Here is a 15356-nt window from a genome sequence, read left to right as displayed (position 1 = left end):
TTTAGGAAATTATGAGGAAAAACTTTCAATTCGCTACTAGTTATATTTTATGAAACAAAATATATTAGCTATAAGTTTTTTTAAATAAATAATAAAGACACAGTAACTCACAATAGAACAAATGTCATAGGCCACGACCGAAATCTGGCTGGTAAAAACTTCGTAACCAGTAAATGACAAACGATGGTCGATTATTAACAAGTAATCCTCGGCGCCACAAAACTGACGTCGACGTCGTAAGATGATTATTAGAGGACAAACGCGACCGCCGCCATTTGTTAAATGAATAGCGTCTTCAAACGCCATTACGGCATAGAGCGCGCGCGAAACTGGGGTTAGATGGGGGCGGTAAACAAACAGTTGAACTGAAGACTGGGACGAAAGACAGGGCAACAGATAATGCGATGCATTTACTGTATGAATATAACATGTATTTGCAATTCAGAATTAAACCAGGGCTGTAAATTGACGACAACTGTATGTATATTGCGGATTGTCTCAAGCACAAGCCCCGAGTTACTGCTAAGTACTATAAGACTTTTCGGTATAACAATTTTATTTGATAGCCTCATTTTTTACCTAACAGTAAATTAGGACTCACAATTTTATTTCATAGCAAATAAATTCAATTCATTTAAAGACCGACGACCGCATTTTTTACAAAACATTAAATCTGGACCCAATTAGGACTCAGTCCTCTCCACTCTCCACCTGAAGACACAGATCTGCAGTTAACCGTCGCATGTATAGACGCAGACATGTATGTATGTATGTATGTATTGCACAAAACCCAGCCAGGAGTTACCCTGCATCCTGGATTACGCCAGGCCAACCAGGCAGCACATAGTTTTTAAGAGGAGGGGGAACACACGCTCAGGGATAGGTAAGGAAAGTGAGTATAATCGACCGAGTATGCACCCTAATAAGCCAATATAGGAGGTAGGGTACGGGTAGGAATAAGGTTTGTGGAGAGCGTAATTTGTTAGCCTTCTTGGCATGTCTGGGTGCATGTGATACATTCTTCTTCGTGCTGCTGCTGCTCGGGTCTGATATCCTGTTCCAGTCCATGGAATGGTCCTGTGCTGATGCTGAAGTGGTCCTGTGCTGATGCTGAACTGGTCCTGTGTTGATGCTGTAGTGTGTGCCAGTAGATGGCTGGAGTGGTCCTGTGCTGATGCTGAACTGGTCCTGTGCTGATGCTGTAGTGTGTCCTGTGCTGTTGCTGAAGTGGTCCTGTGCTGACGCTGAAGTGGTCCTGTGCTGATGCTGTAGTGTGTGTCTGTAGATGGCTGGAGTGGTTCTGTGCTGATGCTGGAGTGGTCCTGTCCTGATGCTGTAGTGTGTGCCAGTAGATGGCTGGAGTGGTCCTGTGCTGATGCTGAACTGGTCCTGTGCTGATGCTGTAGTGTGTCCTGTGCTGTTGCTGAAGTGGTCCTGTGCTGACGCTGAAGTGGTCCTGTGCTGATGCTGTAGTGTGTGCCAGTAGATGGCTGGAGTGATCCTGTGCTGGTGCTGAAGTGGTCCAGTGCTGATGCTGTAGTGTGTCCCTGTAGATGGCTGTGGTGGTCCTGTGCTGATGCTGCAGTGGTCCTGTGCTGTTGCTGGTGTGGTCCTGTGCTGACGCAGAAGTGGTCTTGTGCTGATGCTGTAGTGTGTGCCTGTAGTTGGCTGGAGTGGTCCTGTGCTGATGCTGCAGTGGTCCTGTCCTGATGCTGAAGTGGTCCTGTCCTGATGCTGAAGTGGTCCTGTGCTGATCCTGTAGTGTGTGCCAGTAGATGCCTGGACTGGTCCTGTGCCGATGCTGTAGTGTGTGCCAGTAGATGGATGGAGTGGTCCTGTGCTGATGCTGCAGTGGTCCTGTGCTGATCCTGAGTGGTCCTGTGCTGATGCTGTAGTGGAGTGACTGTAGATGGCTGGAGTGGTTCTGTGCTGATGCTGGAGTGGTCCTGTGCTGACGCTGAAGTAGTCCTGTGCTGATGCTGTAGTATGTGACTGTAGATAGCTGGAGTGGTCCTGTGCTGATGCTGCAGTGAGTGACTGTAGATGGCTTAAGTGGTCCTGTGTCTGATACTGCAGTTATGCTGTAGCTGTAGATTTCTGTAGCGTTCCTGTGGCTTACGTCTGTGACTTCTGAGCTGGGTAGTGGTTTACAGGATTGATGATACTTATTCTGTGTTTGTGTGCGTCTTCGATTGGTGGCGATAATTGATTGAAAATAAATTGATTGTTATCTTCCATTTATTATTCAGTTCTAGCGGTGGATGCTCGTGTAGGCAATGGTTGCATATGAACTATAGTTGCTATAATGATTTTATTATATTTTATCTTGTGTTCGTTTTTCAGTTTCCCTTGAATGGTTCGTTGATGTAGACAGCTCATAATATACTCACAACATATCATCATATACCAAGCGGTCAAAAATACTTGGTAGAATTCCATTAAAATATTTGGTGAGCTATTGTTTTAGGGGTACAGTTTCTGTCTATAAACATTTTTGTTATATTCTGCTTAAAAAGTATCTTTGTTGCAATGTGGGAATTTAGTTTAACAAACTTTGGCTTTGTCTACTTTTTCCCCATTGTTTCAGTTTGGGTCTATTTTATGACTTGCAGATGTTCCGTTTCTTTTGGCGCAATGGGTCTATTGCCGGGGTTTTTTTAAAAAAAATATTCTGGTCTGAAAGAGAGCTTATTTCTAAGAATTGCGTTTGCTGTGGAAAAAATATTAGTCAGTGGTCCTAAACCCTGCACATGTTTGTATAATAGAATACTTACGTTAGTTTCCAGGCATTGTTAATTAAAATATATTATATGTTAAGTTTGTTCATGCAATGAATAAATTGGTGATGTTTAATTTACTAACTAAAGTTTTTATTCGTTGGTATTTTGCTGGATGGTGTAAGTGTCGTGCTAGATTTTTTGGACACGCACTGGTTTCGTTATTAATCCTTTTCAAAATGTAACAGATCTTAGGAATACTGTTCATGCAATAAAAGAATTTGAGTTTTTTGTTGTTGACTATAGATAAATGCATTTGGTGATATTCTGCTGGATACTGTGCTATTTGGATAAGTACAAGTTAAAATTAAAGCAATATGAGATTCTTTTTTTCTTTCCCTGTTCAAAAAATTGCAATAATCACCACGTTTTGCTTAGTTCAAGTAACCACTACTTTCGTTCAGGACATATTGAGATAAAAGGCTTTTAATTTCAAATGTATTCGGAAGGATGATAAAGTATGCTGATTGCCTTCTGTCAGGTGCCCTGAAGGTCTAGCTGGTAAGACTACGGTGTTGCGGATAGTTGGTATTTCTGAAGCAACGTCAGCTGGTCTCTAAATCGGGATTGGAATTCTCTCACCAGATTCTCACGGATAATGCTTTAGGGTATGACGGTGGCGGATGGCGAACTTATATCACGCCTATAAAAGGGCTGCGTCATACTATAATTTATACACTTCACACACTAGAATCGCGCACTTTAATGAAATGACTATATTGATACAAGGCAAGAGATTAGGTAATTTGACACTATAGTATACACATTGCAAAACTTTTTCAATAAATAAGAGATCACTTAATATAGATACTTATAAAGACTCAAGCTTTCGTACAACGGTTACTGATAAACAAAAGGCAACGCGAAACAAAGGATTTTTATGCGCAAGGGCCAGCGGCCAACACGTGTTGGGGCCCAGGAGCGCCCGGCGGACCCGACCGTCCCGCTTGCCTGTCACAATGCAACTGATCGCATGTATAGACGCAGACATAAAGGAGAATGGGCCATCAAGTGCAGGAGTAGCGGACAAAGTGCCGCTTGAGGGGGGGGGGGGGGGGGGGCTAACAAGCGTTCTAAAACGACAATTAAATTAAATCGCCTCCCGCTTGATTGTTAACGAAAATATTTGTTACAGATTAGGAGTTCTTTGCAAATAAATCATGGAAAATGAACGCGAAAATTACCTGGAATAGATTTTAATAGCGTTTAATAATTCCTTACACTTCCATTACTTCAATCTAAATTGCATAAATGTCTATTAATTAGTCGTAGTAAATAACACTTACTTGGAATTCTAAAGACTCAGTAGAAATTCAGCAATCAAACAACATCCAACAAGAGATATTATTAATAATAATACAGTCATACAAAAAAGCTTTCCACGTAAATTGGCAACAGGAAAATTCATGCGAGAATTTTATATTTCAAACGCAAATTGAATTTATTAGCGAGCACTTCATTTCGCAGGTAAATTTATTGGGTCCGCGCCCGCCCCATTGTGGCCGCGGTAATGCCGAATTGACGTTTCTGTCACGCCGGAATACACGCGTTTATTTTACAATTAAAATCATCATCAACACAGGCATTTACTACTATTAAAAGTTTTTATTTATAGTCGGACAAAACTAACTTCGGAACGGGTAAAGATATTCTTATCCCTCCTACGTGACACCTGGAGCCTACTTGACAGACACTTACATTGGTGGCTGTGTGATCTAAACCTAACTAAATCTGAAAACATCGTAAATATTTAGAAATTCATCATCATCATCATCATTAGCCTATAACAGTCCACTGCTGGACGTAGGCCTCTCCCAAAGCACGCCACGAAAGTACCGTTCAGCTATTAGTTTATTACAGATGACCACAGTCACTGACATACCTATACTTACTATACGTTAAAATTATAACCCTCCTAGTTTTCCAACGGTAGTTCAAAGCAGAAAGACCCCGATTATATAATTAATTACGTTAGTTTAGTCAAATACCCTCCAGGTCGTAATTTTAGTGCTGCGGCGAAACACGAATCTTATCGTGCCCACATCCATTTGAGCGCCCTAATCCAATTTATCTGTCCCAAAATAGCTCACATTTCGCATTAGGACCGACAACGACGAAATTGCATCTATTTTATTCAAAACGACGACACCTTTACCCCCTTCTGGGATAGGCGGTATTTAGAATGATTAGGTATTTAGTAGTGCAATAATTGTTCATAATTGATTAGTTACCAGAATCAGAGCAACAACCTCCAAAACACTTCAGCAAACAAACACACAACCATTTCAATTTCCATTAAAATGAGATACAAACAGAAAATCCTACTATTTCCCTCCCAGTAGGTATATATCTAAGGGATGGATGACTGAATTAGGATGACCTCGGATCAACTATTGTAGGTACTATCGTTTGTAAATAGACAGCGATGTTTCGGAACCTCTGTTAATATTTAATGCCAATTCACTCAGGCCGGAGAGCCGATTACGCTAACAAATTGTTGTAGGTTAGTAGTGATCGGCCAAATATACTTTAGTATGTAAACAACATTGTGTTGGTGAATTATGATTACGTTGCCGTTATATATATGTTTTAAAATTTATTATGAAAAAAGTATTAAAGGCGCCAAGCTGCCGCTACACGGGGTCGTTATCGACGTAGATAAAAGTCACTTTATCGCGATTCACCATAAATAAGGCGCTAAGATTGATGGAACACGCATTAAACGAGTTTATCGACGTCGATAACGAACCCGTGTAGCGGCCACATGTAGACCAAGACGAAGATGGTGGATGGACTGGCTTAACCGATTAGTGTCGGGATGAGATGGCGTCAGTAGGTCAACACTGTGGACTGTGGAGTATATTATAGGAAGGCTTTTGCCCAGCAGACTGACATAAAATGGTCCTACGTAAAACAAAAGTAAAAACTTAAATAATAAAGATGCAATTGCACTTCTACAAGCAACTACCCCAGTAGCCATTCCGTAAGTAGGGCAACACAATAAATAAATGCTTTTTAACTCTCAGAACTGCGTCCAGGCTCTTAGTGAAATCCCACGGCCAAGAGCTTTACTTAGCCGTGCAAATGAGAAAATTAAGTGTACACTCCGACGAAATTAATTATACATGCCGTCGTGTTCTGTGCATCTCTGTAAGGCCATCTGCTGCAACAGGCACAAAACTTGAATGTTCCTCTTTCAGAAAATCTTTTTTTTTACTGCTTGTTCATGTTTCCTATTGTAGATTCCGCCAGATGAAAGAAGCGAATTCAGAACTGCAGTTTTTCAACAGCCCAATGTTAAAATCGCTGCGATGGCGACAGAAACTCAACTAGACAATCGAAACAAGTCTGCATTGGTGTCCGCAGTCTGTACAACGCAATTACGCCGGCCGTCTGAATATGACGTGTGACTTTTGTGTCCCGACGCACGGAACGCGAACAACTGTTTCGCAGGAATTCTAAAGCACTGTTTTACATGGACAAAGTGCGGCGACACCGCCCCGGGCCGAGTTTAATTGAACCGCGGTGGCGCCCCCATCCGCCGCCCCCGGAACTTCTGTACTGACAATGCGGGCTCGGGGGCACAAATTGCTTCATTTGGGAGCGATACCTGCTGTCGAACGTCACACGTCATTTGTCCATCAAACTTTTATATCTGACCCGGCGGCACGGCCATTTTATCAACGTGAATAAACGTCACTATATCGCATTAATTGGTTTATCTACGACCATAACGAAGTTGTGCCTCGGGAGCGGTTCTTGTCACCAGTCAACACGTATTTGTCACTTTGCAACAGCAGTGTATCTGCAATATTTCACGTAATTCAGCGTCTTCTAACTTCCGATTTCGCCTCACACAAGACACATCTGGCAGCGGGTCGCAACTCGATTGTTAAACTTCCTGCACACAACCACGTACCGTCCATGGAAAGAGACCGACACACCAAGCCGAGAACCAGCGTCGAATAACCACAACTAAGCTGATTACGTTATTAAATAGCGCGCGATAATTCGTGCAAATATCCATTGCGCACGTTGTGTGAAAACAATGGTTTAGCGACTTCCCTGGCGGGATTAGCGTGGGATTAGCCGGCGCCGCGCGCTCCGTGTGAGATAACACGCGCTATCTGAGAACAAAGCGGCATCTAGCGCAGATTGGCTCTCGAGATGTTTTCCGCCAATATTACCTGAGTGTCTTCCTGCTACCGTACCATCACATTAGCTTACTGCTAATGGATTGTAATTGCTAATGTTCGGTGATGGTAACACCACTGTACATAGGCAGTGTGCACCCTAATCTGTATTGCTGGCGTGCACCGCATTTTAAGACGAACAAAGCTTCTCAATCATACAATATCAATAATGGCCGTTTGCCCGTGGCGCGCGTCTAGACGACGTATTGTATAAGTACCAGTAATTGGACACCTATAATATACCTACTTCTGAAATACATCCTAACTAATCCTAATCCTAACTAATATTATAAATGCGAAAGTAACTGTGTCTGTCTGTCTGTCTGTTGCTCTTTCACTCCAAAACTACTGAACGGATTTGAATGAAATTTGGTATACATACGGTCTAGACCCTGGGAAAGAACATAGGCTACTTTTTATCCCGGGATTCCCACGGGAAAACTTATTAAGGCGAAGCGAAGCGCGCGGGAACAGCTAGTTATATATTAATTTTAAATTCTAGTGTATATAGCTTTTTAAAAAAATTACGTAACGTTACATCGAGATCACGACCTCTTTCAAAGGCTACAATGCAATTAACCAGTATCCCCGTCAGGCATCGCCTATATACCCTCTACAGGCGTGACTCTTCTGTCACGATTATAAAGAAGTTACCGTCAACAAGCAATCTGCTTCCGACAAGCGCAATAATCCGATAATGCGCGGTCGATTTGTCCTCACAGCCTCGCAGCGGGGCTAACACGTTGGCTGCGGGTAACTTGACGAGCAAGGAAAATGTTCAGCAGTACCTAAGCTAAGCTAGACTAGGCTAGTTAGTATTATAGGTCTTGGTAGTTAATGTAAGAAAGTCACAATTTTATACTTATAACACTTTTACATAGTCCAGAGGTAATATATCACAAATCATAAGAAAAAAACACTTAGACAAGAATGATAACCATCTGACTTACTCATACTTGTTTTTAACAAACTTTGAATAATTGTGTTCGTTTCGAATCTGTTTAGAAATAATTATTTTCCTGCCATCAAACGATGCATAAGCGTCATATTGCCCAAAACATGCCCATCACACTCTCTAGCATATTATCTGATGGACGCTCAGCCTAATCGCGTCTGGCAGCGGGAATAAATACGTAGGTATATAGATTTTACCAAATCGAGGAAAACATTCGTCGCTTCCGCCCGCAAGGCGCGTGTGTGTGTAAACATTATGTTTGTGGAAAGCAATTTCGCCAGCCAGGAAGACCAATAGAAGATATATTTATGTGCACTGCTGAATCTGTTATCAAACTCCGCCAAAGCCCCTTTGGACAGAAGAGCAGGAAGCCAGCCAATTCTCAAACACTCGCCCTTCGATTTGAGTGTTAGAATTTATTGCAAAATGGTCACTAGCAGATTCGAATTCTGCTATTTATAACCAACTAAACGGCATTAGGTATGGGCCATCCATCCAGGTATGGGCGATGATATTATCCAACACTGGACTGCCAGTATACGTATCACCATCATCATCATATAAACCCTGTTTTATTTGACGTAATATTACGTACATAATATGAAGCTTTTATCTAAATGTAAAGGAATGAATCAATAGTACCACACCCAGCCAGGAGTTGCATGAAACATAATTACATATTGTGAACTGCAAACAAGCTAGAAATAATTAACAAAAGCCAGCCACAAGCGTCCACGGCCAACTTGCGCTCAACTTCCATGTGTTGATTAGCGCCGCACTAACAATATTACATTTCATCGGCTAACGAGAACGAGAACTAACTTAAATGAGTCACTGTTTTATATAAAACCCACAATATAAAAACCAAAGCCTCTCGCCTCGTACTACGGAACGTAAGTACTTACGGAATGCAGAAATGTTTTGCTGACAGGTATTAATTAAAATGAGATATTGTTACCTACCCGCATAGTATATATGTACAACGTATTAATAGAGACCATTATGCAAAGCCGTGAGTTGTTAATAAATCTCCTGCATAGATACACTAGGAACCACGTAACTTGACCAACGCAGACACCTATCACCGTCATATTGAACGTGACATTTGGAGGACGCCTTTGGGTCAATTCAGACGTACCACAACCACACCACAGCCACAACCACACCACAACCACGCGATGTGGTCGGGCGTATATTTTGTATTGACAATGAATAATCCAATTCACACGTGCCACATTTTGCCGTTGTTATCGACCACTTGTGTAATACGACCACATCGCAACCACGTCGCAACCACAACGCAACCACATCGCAACGGCAACGCCGCCACGCGGCGGCGGCACCGCGGCAACCTGTTCTCCGTATTAACTGCACACGACGGCGTGGTTACCACATCGCAATGACAGCGACAACGCAACCACATCGACATTTTGTCGCTGCCACAACGCAACTGTAAAAAGCCGCTGTCACACTATTCACACGTAACCACAGCTTGACCACATTTTGTCGCTGCGACGTGGTGTGGTTGTGGTACGTGTGAATTGACGCTTTAGTTCACGCCTTCGGTCCTGTTGGAGGTGCTTTATATCTTTTTTAGAATTTTATTTCAGACCTAGTCCATAAAACACACAGTAACAAAACATAAAAATGCTTTTTGCACGCTATTCTGTCTATTGCGGCAAGAACTTCGAGTCTTCTCTTCATAATGCATCATGGCGGCCGTTTGGTCAAGTCACGTGGGTGCTAGTGCACCACAGGGCACCCGAGACAGTGCAGCGGGGTCGGGTTACGGAAGTGACCGCTGACCGGTGCCCTTGGGGGCACGCTGGCTGACGCACCACTCGAGCGCTCTGGCGCCTCATCTATGTATGTTTAAATAAATGCATTTATAAGATTATACACTCGCTAATAATGAAAAAGTTCCAGTGACATAGCACAAAATAACTTCTAAACTGAAAAGAACTGGCTCAAAGGCGATGTCTGCAATATTGCAGTACATTTAACAACGCAACAGAATACTATCAACGAAAAACGTAAATATATTGGTCAAATTTTAAATGATATGATCGTTTGGTGTCGTTTTGTGAGTGGAACTTTTTCATTGCTCGTGACTGTATTTACATGAGATATTAGCAGATAAGATATATTAGACATTTTGGAACGTAAACCCCAAGGCATCATAATATTACAGGAAAATTAGCACTTTCAGGGTTTATTTGCTATTTCTGTTAGTTTCGTTTGAATGTGGGATCCTCTTTCTTAAATAATTCTCGGTCGTTCTTGCCTCGGGAAATTTATTTCCTGGAAAATCCGCAACATCTTAAAAGCTGCAATTAGTAGGTAGAGGTACCTATTCATATAAAACCTGGTCGCGTTTCTACAGCTAAAAACTTTTATCTTTGAATAAGGGTTTTTGGTTCATTAACAACCAAGCTAACTTCTACAGTTTTCTTTTAAACTATCATAGCTCGAAGTAAAAACTCGTTTATTCATGTTTTATTTTTATATCTTTCAGCTATGCTCAAAGGAAATGAAGCTTTGTGCAACATGGGATTTCAATACTACCTAATGAGCTTCAATCTAGTATTCATAAAGGACTTTTAAATTAGAAAAAAACATAATTACACGAGGATAGGTAGCAAAAAAAATATACTGTACCTAATGATACTGACTTATCAATAATTTTCTACCTTCTATCATTCGATATGAATCATAAAGTCAGATGAACCCTGCAGATATGGAATCCAGAGATGAACAGAACTTTAGGTTACCGGAAACTGGGGGTAGAGATTCGATTTCGATGGGATTTTGATTACATTTTCGAGACTGACGAGAAGCACACTGTTTATATGGCATAGTACCTATTATTTATATGCACGGTCAACAACTCTTCTACCTTTATTAATGGGATAATTATCCGCGTTGAAACTATCCAGTAGCAGGACACAAGACACTATCCCTCTTACAGATAGTTCCCTCCGAAACCCGAGCTAGGAATAGTTGGAATACCGACGCTGCGGTCAGGGACTCCCAACAATGGCGACCATAAACGAAGTTGCGACCAGGGGGTCACTCTATATGACGAAAAACTAAGTTTAGGAGTGCTGCTGCGCGAGCCTCGACTCTATCTCCTTGTATTAAACCTACCGATCGCACGACAGGTCATCTATTCTATTCTCTGTGGGCGTGTAAGTACCTGCACCTAGCTCACTCGAGTGTAACCTTTGAGCTTATTCCCAAGGTCTAAACTGCCTTCCTAAGCTTGGATCATTTCCCACCACGCTGGTTCATTGCGGGTTGGTGAGTTCGCATATCTAGATGTGCTAATGGACATGTCATCGTTCGATAGTTTTTCACATATATATAGTAACCCTCCAAGTCCTTAATAGGGGGATCCGATCGGATGCGGCATAGATAGCACGGTCAGGTGAACGGGCCCCGTCTGATGGGTGCACGGTGATTGGACGAACATCGTAAGGCGGTATTGGAGACAGATTGTAAAGGGGAAGTTCCTGAAAGGCTTTTGAGAGTTACTCTATGACTTAAATTGTTTAGATAGCTTATGGCAAAGATACTCCTGATAAAAATTGTCGGCGAATAAAAAAGTTATTTTATGAAAGTTACAAACATACTAATTATTATGGACAAAGAACCAGTAAGTACCTAGCACCCAAAATCTATAACAAGCTACCATTAGAATTATTTAACTGTAATAATAGCCAACTGTTTAAAACCAAAGTTAAAAAACACCTATTGAATCAAATGTCAATGACCTAGCTATGCCTATTTAATTACCTGTCTATACCTATTTCAACTGTGTTGTACCGTGCTACATAAATATAAGTGTCATTAGTTATTATGCTTAATTAGAAATGAGAGTAACCTGCCAACAAACTGTTTTCACAGTTTGGCAGACATTTAATAATTGTAATACTCAGCATGTATTTTTGATAATAAAGAAAAAAAAAAAAAAACTATTTCTCATAATGGAAAATTGCTCACTAAAGTATTATCTTCAGGTATTTATTATCAACCAGAAACTTTAAAAACCTTTAAGTCATGATTATTATTCACTTATTTCAGAATCCGTTCACTTATCTTCCCGATTGAAATTAAATTGCTCTAACAATTTTAATGTTACTAGTAGGTATAGTTAGCCCGTTATTAATTAACTTCGTAAAACATTTATCATGATATAGAAATTCAGACAGAGGGAGGTTGTGAATGGACCTCAAAGCCAAAGGCTTTATGCAAATTTAACATTCGAATAGTTTCTGTTTGAACCTTAATAATTTCAGGTGTGCTGAAGTTCTAAAATTGGCTTTTCAGAAGCGAGCTTAAATAAGGTGGTCGATCATTAAAAATACAGTATCGTACACAAAAATTTCAATAACAACTGCCTCTGTGGTCTAGTGGTAGAAGCTTCGCTTCATGACCCAGAGGTCCCGGGTTCGATTCCCGGGTGGGACCATCAATTTGTGTTTCTAAATTGTGGTTCTAAGTTTGGTTAGGACATAGAAGGCTGATCACCTGATGTCCGAAACAGTAAAACGATCCATGCTGTCGGATGGGCATGTAAAGCTCGTGGTCCTGCGCCTAGCTCTCTCCAGTCGTGTCGGTCAATCCGTCCCATTGGGCTATGAGAGTGATGGAACAGAGAGTGCTCCTGTGTACTGCGCACACACTTGGGCACTATAATCTACTCCTGCGTAGACGGCTGATCTCAGTTGAGATTGGCCGTCGTGGTCGAAATTCGGCTAGGAGGACATTTTCAATAACAGCCGTGTATAGAGGAAGTATTCGTAATTTTGTGTGCTTGTTACTTTTTTTACTCGTTCACATGAAAACTACTCAACAAATTTTGCTGAAACTTGTTATGTAAGCTGAACCTAGACTACTTTTATATGGGATATGAACGAATTCCCACGGGAAAACTTATTAAGGCGAACAAAATAACTAGTTAACTATAATATCAAGTTTGTTCTACCGGAGCTGAGAGGCTTTATCTAGCTGAAATCAAAAGTTTGCCAAAGACAAACACGCGATAGGCGCCGTTGCCGCGAAACTTGATAAGATAGCATCTAATTAGATTCTCTAGCTACTATATCTTGTATAACTTTAAACGTTTGTAGGGTAAGTCAATATATGACTGACAGGCGAAGCTAAAATTAGATCAGAATTCTGAATATGCATACCTACAAGTACCTACAACATTATTAAATGAAGGTAATATGACTACTACATGCTCCATGTATGTGGATGTATTATAAGCGTGGAAGAGGCAAGATTGTACATTTAATACATTTAGTGATCAAATCATCTCAGCTTGGTACGTATGTCTAATGTCTATAATGCATGTATATTTGGACTTGGGACAACCACGGGTAAATTCCTAATTTGAATTAGCACAAAAACTTTATGAAAAACACAGCAGAATTCCAATATGAACAGACCTGAGTAGACTTTTATATACCGCATTAAAATAGTCATTTACAAGTCACCGACTTGTTCCAATGTGGTGACACAAAAAGCCAGCGACATTTCCAGCGCGCCGGAGCCCCCACTTTCCCTGCCGACGACGATATAGGTCAGCCTGAAACATCTAGACCAGCCCCGATTGAACCTAGGACACGCGATTATACCCCTTATTATACCACGGAAAGAGTTCACATAACAGCGATAAAATGGTCTCGAAGAAACGAACCGCAAAGTCACAGTGCCACCATCGGGCATATTATCCGCGGAACACTCTCATTTTCTTTTTACTTTTTTTTCCATGCGCAAAACGGCCAGCAATATTCGAAAGCTGTAAAAAGTTTTTATTCTGAGTTTGGATAGTAATAAATTTATGCGCCACCTTTAAAATTAACACGTTTTATGGCATACTTCTCCCAATTTGGTCGTAAAATGGATGCCGGTGGCGGCCGATAAATACGCGATACGGCGACAGACGTTAAACATATAGGGAGCTGTGAAATTGCAAAATAAATTCATGTAATAACCGATATAAAAGTAAAAAACACTTCCTAACTAACATTAGTAAGATAACTACCATTCAATGACTCAGTAGAGCTGAACAACCAGAGTCAGTCACTGACACTTTCAAGCCGATTGTCACTTTCCCGTGACATTTCGCACAGGTCAACGAGTAGGAAAGTGGAAACACTAACTGTAGTCTAATAATAGGTATGAAAGTGAACTGATGGAACGTATTTGATTGGTTACTTTCGAAGTATGAGCACGATAGGATTAGATTCCAGATCTAATAATATCAAGAAGCACAAGAAAAGATGCAGAGTACATTAGATTTGTATGAAGCATCTATGTTATATTCTCAACCTTTAAATCTGTTATAGGTACTTTACTGGAATCCAAATAAACCCTACGGCTAGTGTACCCTTTTTATGTAACTTTTTGACGGGCCATTGTAACAAGGGGAGTGATGGGTCCCTGAATATTTCATAAGACAACTCCCCATTTATTGGACTTTTGTAACTTTGAGATTGAATCTATGTAGTTTGCTGACCATAGAAGAAATCGGGACACAGTCCAGACCTTTACCAAGAATTGATTAAGTACCAGAGATTGGAATATAATCTTTATTTTATATTATTATCTCAACCAGCCTTTAAAAAGTTTGTAAAACCGCAGAGAAACTCGACCGCCCGCGACACGGAATGCAAATCTCCAGTATCGATTACCGTGAACTTCACCAACCTAATTCCCTGATCAGGGGATCGTGAATTCGTGACCCACAAAACTAAGAGAGTTTTCTCCCGACACCTCTAATGTTGGCTAGGACCGAAACCGCTGTGACCTATTTTCTGTGGGACGTTTTGTAGGAAGGTAAATTTGCCGTTTACGCTTAAACTCAATAAGCTTATTCAACAAGGCGTCTGCAATTTCAGCAAAGTCAAGTCTCCCTTTGCAATATTCATCCAGGACTATATTCGTTGCAAAGGATGATATCAAAGTAGATGTCGCATCTGCACTCTACACTTTGATGCTCACCGAGGCAGATACGAAAGCGGTTTGATGTATAAAACAGGATCTTTATGCATGACATCATAATACGCTAAAGGATAGACTATATACGAGGCCATATAAAAATGGTTATGTTTAGTAAAGGGTGTGGCATAAAATTTAATACCCTAAGTCGATGGCTCCATGCCATTTCACCGACTCGAATGTTGCTGTTTTGGTATTCTTAACATAGTGATCCAATTATAGAAATGTATCCACTATAAATATGTAACAACTTTGTTGAATTGAAATGATGTGCCAAGTTGGATCAGAAACGTACTCAAAAGCTAGTTAACCAACAGAAGGGACAAGAGTTCAAGCAGCGAGACGTAATCACAATAACGAGCCATGGGTTAATGACACAAAATGACACATAACGAACCGTGTCACATGTCAACAAACTTTCCC

At 40.9% G+C, this 15356-nt stretch overlaps 1 protein-coding gene across 10 annotated transcripts in view; it reads right to left on the bottom strand.

Moving 5' to 3' along the window:
* Window positions 1-15356, bottom strand: part of LOC105386248 (cyclin-dependent kinase 14) — an 81126-nt gene that overhangs the window by 35283 nt on the left and 30487 nt on the right. The window lies entirely within an intron of this gene.

Source organism: Plutella xylostella, chromosome 29 (assembly GCF_932276165.1).
Source record: "Plutella xylostella chromosome 29, ilPluXylo3.1, whole genome shotgun sequence".
NCBI lineage: Eukaryota > Metazoa > Arthropoda > Insecta > Lepidoptera > Plutellidae > Plutella > Plutella xylostella.
This window is presented reverse-complemented; position numbering and strand designations above follow the sequence as displayed.